The 14157-nt window shown below is 33.4% G+C and overlaps 2 long non-coding RNA genes across 6 annotated transcripts; both read right to left on the bottom strand.

Annotated features, from left to right (window-relative positions):
- Window positions 1–8982: 8982 nt before the first annotated feature.
- Window positions 8983–10108, bottom strand: LOC139899434 (uncharacterized). The gene is made up of 3 exons (XR_011777496.1): window positions 10052–10108; window positions 9644–9830; window positions 8983–9338 (listed from the first exon to the last, which is right to left on the bottom strand). It is a non-coding gene; the product is annotated as an uncharacterized lncRNA (long non-coding RNA).
- LOC139899435 (uncharacterized) lies at window positions 10106–13744 on the bottom strand. 5 transcript variants are annotated; one of them, XR_011777497.1, is made up of 6 exons: window positions 13359–13744; window positions 13084–13147; window positions 11467–11699; window positions 11059–11166; window positions 10858–10976; window positions 10106–10145 (listed from the first exon to the last, which is right to left on the bottom strand). It is a non-coding gene; the product is annotated as an uncharacterized lncRNA (long non-coding RNA). The 5 variants fall into 5 exon arrangements; XR_011777501.1 differs by having other exon boundaries at window positions 10858–10956; XR_011777499.1 differs by having other exon boundaries at window positions 11467–11599.
- Window positions 13745–14157: the final 413 nt, after the last annotated feature.

The raw sequence follows: 14157 nt of genomic DNA, 5'->3' as shown, positions 1-14157 counted from the left end.
CTAAAAATATTAAAGCTTACAAGTAAAACTATATCCCAAATGGAAATAACTTAAAAAGGTACTAAAACTTAAAAAGGCGTCGCAAAATTCTAAAGCACATAAATCTTAGTATAAAGAAAAAGCACTTAAGGAATTTTACGGCAAAGCCTAAAAATCTAGAAGTAAAAAATAACTATGGCAAAAACTATATCTTAAAACTAAATACGAGCGAAAAATACAAATATTACGCTAAAATAATTAAAAAGGGACAAAATATAAAAATATACAAAAAGTTGTAAAAAGTACAATTTTTATAAAAATATTATTTTTATATTATTTATTTTATTAAACCATTAATTTTATATTTTAATTAAACTAATTTAACTAAAATACAATTTAATTTAAAAACTTAAAACTAATTATAATAATAAATAAGTAATTAGGGTTAATAATAATAAATAAATAATAATTACCCCGTATTTAATGCTGATTAGGGTTTCTGTCACGTGTGTCAGGGAGGCTCCGCGAGTTGCGGTATTCGAAGCTGCAAACTCCGCGAGTCGCGGGGTTCTTAAATTCAACTCTGGTACAGTTTTTAATTCGACGCGTTTTTTTTTTTTTATATTTTCTGTTTTAAAAACTAAATAAAATACTTATATAAAAAAAACTTATATTTAAAAACTAAAATAAAAATAGAACTACTGAATAATTTTATAAATAAAAATCTTAAAACTAGATTTATATATATATATATATATATATATATATATATATATATATATATATATATATATATATATATATATATATATATATATATATATATATATATATATATATTTCGGTTTTTGATTTTATATTTTAAATAAACACAAAATATTTAAATAAAACTTATAATTTTTATAAAATAAAAATAAAGAAACTTTATAAAACTTAAATATTTAACAAAATCTTAAAAATATTTATATTTTTTTTCTTTTTATATTTTCGAATAATTAAAAACGTATTTTTACAAAAGCGAATTTTAATAAAAGTAAACTAAAAATAAAAATCTTTTTTTTATAAAAAATTTAGCGTTACACTTCTGGCTTTTAAGCTAGATTGTTCCCCGGCAGCGGCGCCAAAAATAACTTGATGTTATGCGAGGTGTATATAAAATAGCTTTATATTTTACAAGGAAATACTATTAAATACGATACAATTTTACACAAGATATTTATTTATTTAGAGAATGGATATACTTAAACCTTGCTACAACACTTATAGGCAGTGTACCTAATCGTACAGTAGTGTAGTTTTTAGTAAGTCCGGTTCGTTCTACAGGGAAAATCTTTAAACAAAGCTTAACGCTATATTAGTTTTATTTTATAAAAATACAAATATATATATAAGTAATATTATTATTATAAAGGGGGGTTTTTACCGTTTAATGACCGGTTTGTCGATTTTAAAACTTTAGTCGCAGTTAAAACAAAATGTAAAATATTAAATAAATAAAAGACTTAATTTAAAGCGTAAAGTAAATAACGATAATAAAATTGCGATAAATAAAAGTGCGATAAAATAAACTTGCGATAATTAAAAAGTACGATAATTAAAAGTGTAATTAAATACAATAACAATAAATAAAAGTGCTATAATTAGAAGTGAAATTAAATATAAAATAAAGGGAATTAAATATGAAATAAAAGAATTATGCTTATTTAAACTTCCGTAATCATGATGTTTGACGTGTTGATTTTAGTTTTATGCCCATGGGTTAATTGTCCTTTGTCCTGGATTATTTAATATGTCCGTCTGGTTTTTGTCCATAACAGTCCATCAGTCATAAATATAAAGTGCAAGTGTCCTCGTCAAATTATCCTTATACCCGAAGTTAAATATTCCAACTAATTAGGGACTTACACTGTAACAAGATTTTAATACTTTGTTTAATAATTACACCAGGTTATCGACTGCGTGTAACCCAAGGTTTTAATACTCTGTTATCAATTATGCCAAGTGTCCTTGTACATAATTTCACCCCTGTTTTAATAATTCTAGTGGCTATTAATCCATTCCCATGTCCGGTTAAATGAACGATTATTCGTACATATAAATACCCCGCCCATCGTGTCCGATTGAGTGTATATGGTTATTTATAGGGACGTCTAATTGTGAATCTTTATATTAAAATTAACAAACTATCATTTAGTTAAACAAATATAAAGCCCATTAATAGCTCATAGTCTAATTTCCACAAGTGTCGTTCTTTTGTCCAAACCCCAATTATGGTACAAAGCCCAATTACCCAATTTTAGTAATTAGCCCAACATCATGATTACTTCGTTTTAAATAAGCATAATAATAACTTAGCTACGAGACATTAAATTAAAAAGGTTGAACATAACTTACAATGATTAAAAATAGCGTAGCGTTACACGGACAGAATTTCGACTTACACCCTTACAACATTCGCTAACATACCCTTATTATTAGGATTTAAAATTAAAATTAAAATTAAAATTAAAATTAAAATATAAATTATATATATATATATATATATATATATATATATATATATATATATATATATATATATATATATATATATATATATATATATATATATATATATATATTTACGTATATATTGAGAGAGAGAGATAGATTATGGATTTTTGCGATCAAACTGCGTTTGCTTTTATAGGCGGCTTCAGAATTTGGGGCTTCACGACTCGCGGCAATTTTTGCCTTCAAACTCCGCGAGTCGCGGAGTTTGATTTTCCAGCTCACCAACTTTGGAGTCTTTCTTTGCCGACGAATTTTTAATATATTATAATATTTAAATAATTATAAGAATTATTTAAATATTATATTATATTTATGTGCATAGTTGACTTGTAATTTTTAGTCCGTTGCGTCGAGCGTTGAGAGTTGACTCTGGTCCCGGTTCCGGATTTTTGAACGTCCTTGCGTACAATTTAATATCTTGTACTTTGCGTTTTGAATCTTGTACTCTTGTAATTTCGAGACGTTTCTTATCAATAATTGGAACCTCTTTGATTGTATTTTGTACTTTTGAGCTTTTTGGTCGTTTGCGTCTTCAATTCGTCGAATCTGTCTTTTGTCTTCACCTTTTAATATTTAAACGAATATCACTTGTAAATAGAACAATTGCAACTAAAAGCTTGTCTTTCTTGGGGAATAATGCTATGAAATATATGTTCGTTTTTAGCATTATCAGTACTGTATTTAAAAGATATCGCATGTACATTACAGGTGGGTATAGGATTCGGGCCCATTTGTACCATGCAGGATTTAAATCTTGTGGTCTATCAAAATGATGAATTTTATTGTTTTATGATAAACCTATGAACTCACCAACCTTTTGGTTGACACTTGAAAGCATGTTTATTCCCAGGTATGAAAGAAATCTTCCGCTGTGCAATTGCTCATATTAGAGATATTACTTGGAGTCATTCATGACATATTTCAAAGGACGTTGCATTCGAGTGGTCGAGTTCATCAAGATTATTATTAAGTCAATAATGGTTGGAGGTATTATGAAATAGTATGCTTGCCGTCAACTTTCGATGTAAAGAAAGTTTGTCTTTTAAAAACGAATGCAATGTTTGTAAAATGTATCATATAGAGGTCAATTACCTCGCGATGTAATCAACTATTGTGAATCATTTATATTTTATATGAACGGGTCCTTTCAAAAGACTTAGAGAGTTCCTTCTTCAGCTGGTTGATCTTCGTTGCGTCTTTCCCTACGATCAAAATATCGTCTACATATAGTAGAAGAGCAACGAAATTTCCTTCAGAAAACTTTTGAATATAGACACACTCATCCGTTGCAGTTTTCTTGTATCCTTGACTCACCATGCACGAGTCAAACTTCTTGTACCACTGCCTAGGTGCCTGTTTTAAACCGTACAAACTTTTCTTCAGCTTGCATACGAGGTTATCTCCTGAAACCTCAAAACCTTCTGGCTGCTCCATGTAAATTTCTTCTTGTAAATCTCCATGAAGAAAAGCTGTCTTTACATCCATCTGTTCAAGCTCCAAGTTCATACTTGCGACCAATCCAAGTATGACTCTAATTGAAGTCATCTTGACAACTGGTGAAAATATCTAGTCAAAATCAATCCCCTTCTTCTATTGGAATCCTTTGACTACAAGTCGTGCTTTGTATTTCACCACTTTTTCACTGCTATTCTTTTTCAGCTTGAACACCCATTTATTTTTCAGCGACTTCTTCCCTTGTGGAAGTTCTACGATCTCATAAGTCTGATTTTTCTGTAGAGAATCCATCTCATCCTGCATTGCGATCAACCACTTTTTTTTGTCCCTATGAGATACTGCTTCATGAAAACTCTTTGGTTCTCCATCTTCAGTAAGTAGAAGCTACTCGGATCCCGGATATCTACTCGATGAAATCCGACCTCGTTCAGATCTACGAACTTCTGGAATATACTGAGGAGATCCACCATCATCTTCGCCTTGTGATGGTCCTGAAACGTCTGGCAGATGGGGTTGTGGCTCCCCCTGCTCAGTACCGTCATTTTCCTCATTATCTTTTACTTTCGGTATTTCATCTTGCACTGTATGTTCATTTCTCATAAATGATTCTGTTGTTGCCTCTGGCACCTGAGCAGCAACATTTAACTTCTGAGATATTGTGGGCTTTTCAATATCTTCTATTGTCTGGCTTTCATGGAATACCATGTCCCTACTTCTGATCACCTTCTTCTCCTTTGGATCCCATAATTTGTATTCAAATTCTTCATCACCATAGCCTATGAATATGCATGGAGTGGTCCTTGCATCCAGCTTTTGTCTGAGCTCTTTGGATACATGTGCGTACGCCAAACATCCAAATACTCTTAAGTGAGAGTATGATGGGTCCTTTCCAGACCAAAGTTTCTCTGGAACTTCAAAATCTAATGGTACTGATGGAGATCGGTTGATCAAGTAACATGCGGCCCTGATTGCTTCTCTCCAGAATGGCTTTGGCGGCTTAGCCATACTGAGCATGCTCCGAACACGTTCCATGATTGTTCGGTTCATTCTTTCTGCTATACCATTGTGTTGAGGGGTACGTGGAACTGTCTTCTCATGTCGGATGCCATATGATCTGCAATAGGCATCGAACTGCCTGGAAGAGTATTCACCGTCGTTGTCAGATCGAAGACACTTTAACTTCTTTCCTGTCTCACGTTCTACCATGACATGGAACTGTTTGAAGTAATCGAAAACCTGGTCCTTCGTCCGCAAGAAATATACCCACACCTTTTGAGAAGCATCATCGATAAACGTTAGAAAGTATCGATTGCCACCAATTGATTCAACCTCTAAGGGACAAAACATCAGAGTGCACCAGACTGAGTAACTCTGATCTTCTCGTTGAAGAGGAATTAAACGAGACTCTATGCTGCTTACCAAACAGACAATGATTGCAAGGATTTAGTGCAACGTCCTTGTCTACATTGATAAACTCCTTCTTTATTAGGGTAGACAACCCTTTTTCACTCATGTGACCGAGTCTCTGGGGCCATAAATTTTGTGACGCCTCTTTTTCTGCAACATTAAGGCCGTCTGTACAGATCTTCACATGGGTTTTGTATAATGTGCCACAAATGTGTCCTCGAGTGACTATCATAGCACCTCTTGACAATTTCCATGTGCCTTTACTGAAATGACTATCATAGCCCTGTTTTTCTAGAGCTACTCCAGAAAGTAGATTCAGCCGAAGATCTGGCACATGGCGGACATCCGTCAAAGTGATTGTGCTCCCGGAACTTGTCTTTATCTTGACATCACCAATTCCGACAATCTCAGCGGAACTGGAATTTCCCATCTTCACATCTCCAAAGTCACCAACTTTGTATGTTGTAAAATATTCCTTGTATGGAGTTACATGGTAGGAAGCTGCAGTATCTACCACCCATTCTGTGTCTTCTTGTGAGACGTGAAGGCATGTCTCATCATGGGTTGAACAATAAGCTACATCACCAGTGATAGTAACTAATGTTTCTCCACCCTTATTCTTCGATTGTGAACTACTCTGATCTTGTTCTTCTTTCAATCTGTAGTAGTTCTTCTACATATGTCTTTCTAACTCACAATGATGGCATTTATATATTGGTTTTCTGCCATCAGCAGACCTGCCCCTGCTCTTGCTTCTGCCTCTCCATTTGTTTTTGCTACTCATTCGTTGTCTCCCCCGATTCTCGGTGACAAATACATGACCCTAATCTGTGCCCATGTCCTTTCTCCTTGCCTCTTCATTGAATAGGGCATCGTTGACCATCGCTGAGTTGCTGAGTGTTACTACAAGCGTTTTCCAACTATCGGGAAGAGAACTAAGTAGCAGTAGCGCCTGAACTTCATCGCCAAGCGGCATCTCTACAGACGATAACTAGTTGACCAAGCTCTGGAACTCACTGGTATGCTCAGAAACTGAAGTTCCACTTTTAAGCTTCATGTTGACTAAACGCCTCATCAACAGGGCTTTATTCCGAGCAGTCTTGGTCTGGTACATGTCCTCCAACTTTTTTCAGAGGACATATGCGTCTGTCTTTTGTGCAACATGGTGGAAGACACTATGATCAATCTATTGACGGATCTGACCAATAGTTTTTCGGTTTGATTTCTTCCACTCTTTCTCTTTGGCGAAATCAGGATTTGTACCCTTTAATTCAATAGGGTCAAACAAATCCTTACAGTTGAGGAGATCTTCCATCCGAGGTTTTCACAGCGTGTAGTTGGTGGCAGTAAGCATATCATGGCTCCGGAAGATGATCCTGACTCTTCCATGGACATTATCACCTTACAAATAATTTTTCAACACAAACGGGGTTGAAAACTTCAGAAAACTCAAAAACTCGACCAACGCCTCTAACCTTGCTCTTGATACCACTTGTTATGATTATAAGATTGCCTGGACGTTAGTAGACAGAAATTTGAGAGAAAATAACTCTATTACTCACAAGAATAGATTACAGAGTATTACAAAACTCTTACAAAAAAAAGAACTCTCAAACTAACACACTATGAATCTCACCACTATCTAGGATGTATTCACTCTTGGTTATGATTACACTTTAACTCACACACACTAACTACGTGTGTTTACACTTTTCTGAATTTATTACAAATGAGGCTTACACCCCTATTTATAGAAAAACATTGAGGAGGTGGAAGGTGTGAACGCATATCAGTGTGAACGCAATATGGTAGCTAGCTGTAATTGAGTTCAATTTTGCTACTTCCTTGGAATGGTGTGAACGGAGAACAAAGTTGCTAGCCGTCATCGTGTTCAAGTTTGCTTCTTCTTCATGAGAAAACATCTAGATTACGGCTTCTAGATTGTAGGCTGGAAACCATCATTATTTTCAACGAGGGCGATTTTTTTAAAAGCGTAGTAATTTTTTTTGACAAAATATGGTTGTTTTTGGACAAAATACGGAAGTTTTGGGCAAAATACGGAGATTTTTAGTCAAAATACGGAGGTTTTTGGGCAAAATACGGAGGCTTTGGGGCAAAATACGAAGGCTTTGGGGGCAATATATGGAGACTTTTAGGAGAGAAAAACCACTAAGACAAAATCGAAAAAATTCAAAATTTTTACACTAAAAATTAAATATCCACCGGAGGCGGGCGCCTCTCCCTGCCCCACATATTTCCACCCATGTTTACACTAGTAGTCCAAATTTAAAGAGTGTCATGGCCCTATTAAAGCAACTCATAGTTACGCCTTCGCACACATATTACACGAATATATATAATAATTCATGAAATAAGTTCAAATTAGTATTAAAACCCTCAAACTCTTAGTTCAAAAGATAACCACTATATCAATATCTCTTTGGTGAATGTTCGACAAATATATACTATAATCCATAAAATGGCTAGGTTCATCGGTATTAAAACCCCCTATATCTTGGTTCAAAGGATAAACATGATATCGCCAAACCAATAGCCTTTTGGTGAATCTTCATTGTTTTTACTCCGTAAAAGGATTGTAAGTTCGTTCCTTTTATGTATGACTTTTTTCTTGACTGATTTTATATGTTTTACTTAAAGCATGCATTATGATACACTAATGTACTATCAGGGTTCGGTGGCGGAACTTGAAGTTTTAGATTAGGAGGGCGAACACTAAAATTTTTTAGTGTAGTACTAAACAAAAATAAGCATCATTATAGTCCTATATACAATAATAAAATTCACTATAACTCAGCTCGACGACCTTTGAACATTTTAAATCATCGATAACAGATTTCGAATTAAACTTTTCAGCAATTTTTCGTTCAATATAAAGCACCAAATTATCCATAAGACTTCGTGAAAATTAAAGCATTTATAAATATGTAAATTAAATGGTGAGCGTCTGTTTTGGAACTACAATACAATAAAAAACATACAATGATAAGAATCAAAAAATGAGGATTTTGGGGTTTCTTCAACTTGAAAGCAACTAGACGTGTGGACAATAGCACTTGTATTTTTTATTGCAAACCACCTTTTTCCTTGTCTTTCACTCTTTTGCAGTTGGGTAATAAGAATCAAAGAAAGAGGATTTTAAAGACGGAGAAAGAAACATGTCAAGGACGGTTCAGTTATCAAAATAAGAAAAACAAATCTGAAAATAGGAAAAACAAAGCTGCAATTTAGGAGGGCTAACAAAATACATCTATTATTTTTACCCCTAAAATATATAAATACTAGATTTTAAGAGCCCGTGCGTTGCACGTTAGCTCTAAAAAAAGGTTTTGTAATTGGTAATATTTGTACCACATTGTCTATTGATGATAGTAGTTTTTGATGAAACATTTGGGTAGTATAGGTAATAAAAGTAATGAAATGTTAAAAATTAGGTTTGGTAAATTCTATGAATCAATATTATTAGAATGAAATAATGATTTATTGTTGGTAGTTGTAAAGTAAAACGATGCCCATTTTGACATGTAAAAAGATGACCCATATTGACATGTAAAATGTTGCCATTTTGACCTGTAAAAAGATTACTCATTTTGACATGTAAAAAGAATGACTCATTTTGACATGTAAAAAGATGACCCATTTTGACCTGTATAAAGATGACCCGCTTTGACCCGTAAAAAACATTACTCATTTTAAGCAGTACAAAATGACCCCGTTGGCTATTACACAACTTGTTGGTAACAAATGTAAAGTTAAAGAGAAAATACATTCCAATGTGATGTTGCCATCATATACATCCACTTTAGTACTTGGAAGCACAAATGAAAAATTAACTAATTCTGAACGGCTTCGAGCCACTCCAGACCTCTTCTCGTTACTTGACCATCTGCACCACTCCAGACCTCTTCCCGTTAAGAGCTTCGAGCCTATTGACCAGACATAAACAGATAGTCATAAAAACTTAGCAACATTCAATATGTAAATCAACATTTAATTAGAGTAAGATAACGGAATCAAATGGGTCTAAAGCCGTCAGAGGTATCGTTAAGTCTTCACAACCTACTAAATTTCTTTATTAAAATAAAATGCATCAACATTTTAATTAGGATGAGGATTTGTGTACCCATATTAAAGACACAGACAAAACAATCTATGTCAAAATCATTTACCTTGTCAACAACCGAAAACATTACAGTTATGATCAAAATATTACAGTTGCAAAATCATTTACCTTGTATGCGCCCCAGCATATGCTACATTGACCAAGACGTCGGAACCATTACGAAACCTGCACAAAGAACATGATATACGAACACAAAAACTTGAAATCCAACAAACTGGTTAAAAAGCACAAACCGAATAGTTGTAAAGAACCTTGTCTGCAGTCTGTCACAAGTCTTTGGAGCCCGATGTACCTTCTGCACAACATTATATGCATGAACTATAGAAACTAATTTTAAAAATTTGGTAGATCAAATTAACCATAATACCATGAATTTGTATGAGCATCAACATAACCATGACCATAGAAAGACAACAAATTATGAACATTTAGCGAACTGTATGAAAATGAATACTGAAAAAATAAGTAAAAAGTAAAATATAAATTTTTTAGACCTTAACAGTTAATGTGCATTACCCGCTGTCTAAAAATGTCGTCATGTGAAATGCAGGCTGCAATGTGACCATCGCCGGTGAACTCTTAAATCAATCAAATCTTCAACCTTTTGTCACTTCATCACCATGTATTCATACCCCAATAAGGTTAGTAGACAAGAATTTGATAGACAGATCAACCACTGATGATATAAATCGTTAAAGTACCTCTACTGTTTAATGATGCAAAGATTAGTTATATTTAGATGTTTTAAGTGCTTGATAAATGCCGACTATCTGTAAAACATTTAGATTTCTACCATGCAACTTGAATATCTGTAACAGTCCACCAGAAAACAGTCTCCAACTTTTATAAAACACTGAGATTCATGTTAATCTGAAATACTTAAAATATTCATTTCTTTAAGTTACTTACATTGAGCATTTCAACTTTTGACCCGACATATACAATTTCAATTTGTTTCAAAGTAACCTGCTTTATCCCTGTCACGTGACATATTTAAAGGTTGTTTGGTCTGAAGCAATCAGTTAATAGTTGTTAAATGCCCGCCCAAAAGATGTTTAGCATTTGATACAAATGAGTTAGAACACCGGCACAATTGATACAAATATCCAAACCCCCGTAAACATCGACATGTTGGTTATTATTCACTGACCCACCCAATTAAACAAATAATCACATGTAGCATTATAGCAGCTTAACTTTTATGCTAATATTTTTTGTAGCATTATTACATTACATGTAGCTTTATAACAGGTAACTTTTTCTACGTACCAACAAAAAGAAAGAATGCAAGAAAAAACATTAAAAATGAGAGTAATTATTACCTCGACAATCGATTGTGACGGCGGTGATGGCGGCAACGGTGGTTAGAGAGGCCACCACATGGACGATAACATTTGGGGTTCTACATGACAGCGAGATACCTAATAATTTTCACCATGGCCTAATTATGATTAAGAAAAACACAAGTTATACAGTAATACTTTGTGCTGGGAAACATGTTTTGAAAAAAAAAAAAACACTACCTTCCAAGTTACCAAACTTGAGATGTTGCATATGCAGTTCATGTTAAGGAGTTGGATGAGAAGGCATAATGTGTTGTCTTCGTATATGATGACATGAAAAAGGATATTCTGCACATATGTTGATTTATATTCAGAGTACCTCTATATGATGTATTTCAAATCCAAGATATAAAGCTCATTAACTATGTTAAGAGAATACTTTACATTAGAAATTTGTTCAAGTATAAATGACAAAAAAATATTCTATAAAGAGTCTATCTTGAAAAATAAAAACGTACGGTCTCGTCTAACCCGACACATTTTGACCATGTCGAATGTGAAGGAACACACTTGTATTTAAAAAGTTGATGTAACCGTAAATAAATATTCTTTTGAGGCAACGTCACGAATTATTTCGACAAGTCTTACCCTAGAGGAACTCTACGCTTTAACCACATATGTGTACGGCCCAGATCACTTCCCCGATGTACATCGAAGATAGACGTGTGGTCACGATAATCACATTGTCTCTACTCATCAGACGGGCTCATCGGTGAAGAAGCTAATGAGACCACAAAAGAAGAAGAAGTAAGTGCAGATAGAGCAAGTAATGTTAGCCTTATATCCTCAATTGACAAATCTGAAGCCTGGACAGTTAAGACCTGACCATAATAAACAGAATATATAATGAGCTTATGAGCATGATCAATCAGTTTCATCAAAATTACTTGTATTTTTAAACACATACCTATTAAAATGTCAAAAAATTATAACTAAATACACTCAATTAGTAACAAACAAAAATCGGAATGCATCTAGAACAATTCAGTTGTTCATCAAGTCTGTGTGCTGGCAAAATAAATGTCTCCAAATAAACTTAAAATCGTTCTATAAGCTAAACTAACACATATATGCAATCAACAAAGTATAGCATAATATTTTATCAACAATATGTTATTATTAATGAACAAAGCACATAGAGTGTTTCATTCAAGCATTCAAGCGAACACTTGGAGTGCAAAAATATAATTATTATTCAATCAAAACATCTTTATTCATCAAACCAACCTTACTAAACGTAAAATTTAAGCCCATAATCGATTGTTTTAATTGTAATTGAAAGACATATTGTGAGTAGATGAAACAATTAATCAAATTTCGTATGAAACAATTAATCAAAATCATGTACTTTTCTATTTAAGTAAAGCCTTAATATGATGACAAAAAAACATAATCACAAAAGAATCTGGAACGTAGAATAAACGATGCACAAGGTTGTATTCATTAGTCAGTCAACTACTATCATTAAAAAATATTATCTAAATTATAATGTAACCTTTTTCCCATTTCGAAAGATCTGATCAAAATGCTTCCAAGGCGCAAGTCAAGTCAATGTACAAAGGAAATAGTTTATAATCTCATAATCATAATGTAAGCAGGATAAAATGCTAAAGTTTAATCATAATGACTTAGACAGGTAGTACCAAGTGTATGTCTAGTGAAATTATATGCTTCTAGTTTTTTCAATCACTCGTTAAAATATGAAAATAGAAAACTTGAAACCAATTTCCAATCATCATCACCTTGATACTTTTAAAATGCTAATTGTGTTTGAAAACTCGTAAAAGAAATGTTCTTGCCCAAACTACATCAAAAATTACTACATTTTGAGCCATTACCCAACCATTCCGACCGACCCATTTTGCCACATTTAGAGACTTAAACAATAAAGTTACATTGTACTATATTAATTTAAGGACGGTTTACGAAACCATCATAACAAACAATAACTTGATTGCATCCAAAATCACTATTTTGAATCCTTATGGCATTTTGATATTCTGTTGGCCAATCATCAAAAGGTTGTTGCAAGAAATGAAATGTGTTGCTTTAACTAATGTAGACAGGTAACCATATAGCAATCAAAGCATTATGCAGTCATCAAAGGCATAAAAACAGCTTATGCATGATAAAAAGAACTTCATTGTATATTCAACAAATAATAAATAAAGTATAAAACCAAAAAAAAAAGGAACTTTATATTACCAGGTGTATAAGCACACAAAATCCTTCAATGGGATACTTCATCCTTTTATATAAATTAGTAAGCCTGGTGAAACCGATGCATGATGTGAAGTAATAAATTGAATTTGCACATTATAATGTATCATCTTAATAATATATAATTTATGAAACAGGATTCGAAACGTAGATTCTAAAAAATGAAACAGGAACCCTAGAGGTCCGATAAAAAACAACTGAAAAACTAATTGTGACAAAATGCAATAACAGGATGAACTCAATAGGTAGTAGTAAAATACCCGTGAAAAAGAATGGAGTGTTCCCTAGTGGCAGAAGCAACATCACAATAACGATAGACTTTCATCTACGCTTCTATTATGTTTCCATCAATACCATCGAGTGATTGTAACAGCGGAAAACCATACCAACTACGGCATCGACGATCATGTCATAAACCGCCACAACGACGACCATATAAGGTACGATGTCATAGCCATCGTCTTCACCGTCGTTTAATCAAAAGAGAAAATTAGGGCAAAAAAATAAATACAATCAGATGATTACAAAATTTATACCATTAGGTGCCTAAAATTGTAATGGATAAATTACTGCTAGTGGCGTGGTCGATTGCTGCAGTGGGCGGCCATAATCTCTGGCGAAAAGGCAGAAGGTTTTAGGTTTTAGAAGAGAGGGGGAAGAGAGAGAGGGGTGCGGTATTAGAAGATGGAGGGGTTTGAATTTTGTTTTTGTATTGTAAATCTTAAGCGTAATGTGCTGTTTCATTGGACACGTGGTAATTTTTGAGGATTAACAGAATTAATCCGTAATTAATACTGAATTTACACGTGGATTTTAATTGTCAGATTAAATATCAGACTGACATGTCAGACTAACCTCACATGCTTTGTAAAATATAGAGAAGATTGTAGTTCTAACTCAATATTTTAGAGTGGCGGGTGCCCTCCTTTGTGTCAACAAAGGTCCGCCCTTGTCAGGGTTGGCCTCATTCATTATAGTTTGTTGGCATGGCGTTGACATATGTAAAACCAATATGGGCACATCATATGGATTATTGGAAATTTTATTTATTGCTACGAA

The sequence above is a fragment of the Rutidosis leptorrhynchoides genome, chromosome 3 (assembly GCF_046630445.1).
Source record: "Rutidosis leptorrhynchoides isolate AG116_Rl617_1_P2 chromosome 3, CSIRO_AGI_Rlap_v1, whole genome shotgun sequence".
NCBI classification, from domain to species: domain Eukaryota; kingdom Viridiplantae; phylum Streptophyta; class Magnoliopsida; order Asterales; family Asteraceae; genus Rutidosis; species Rutidosis leptorrhynchoides.
The sequence above is the reverse complement of the archived record's forward strand: the minus strand, read 5'-3'. Positions and strand labels throughout refer to the sequence as shown.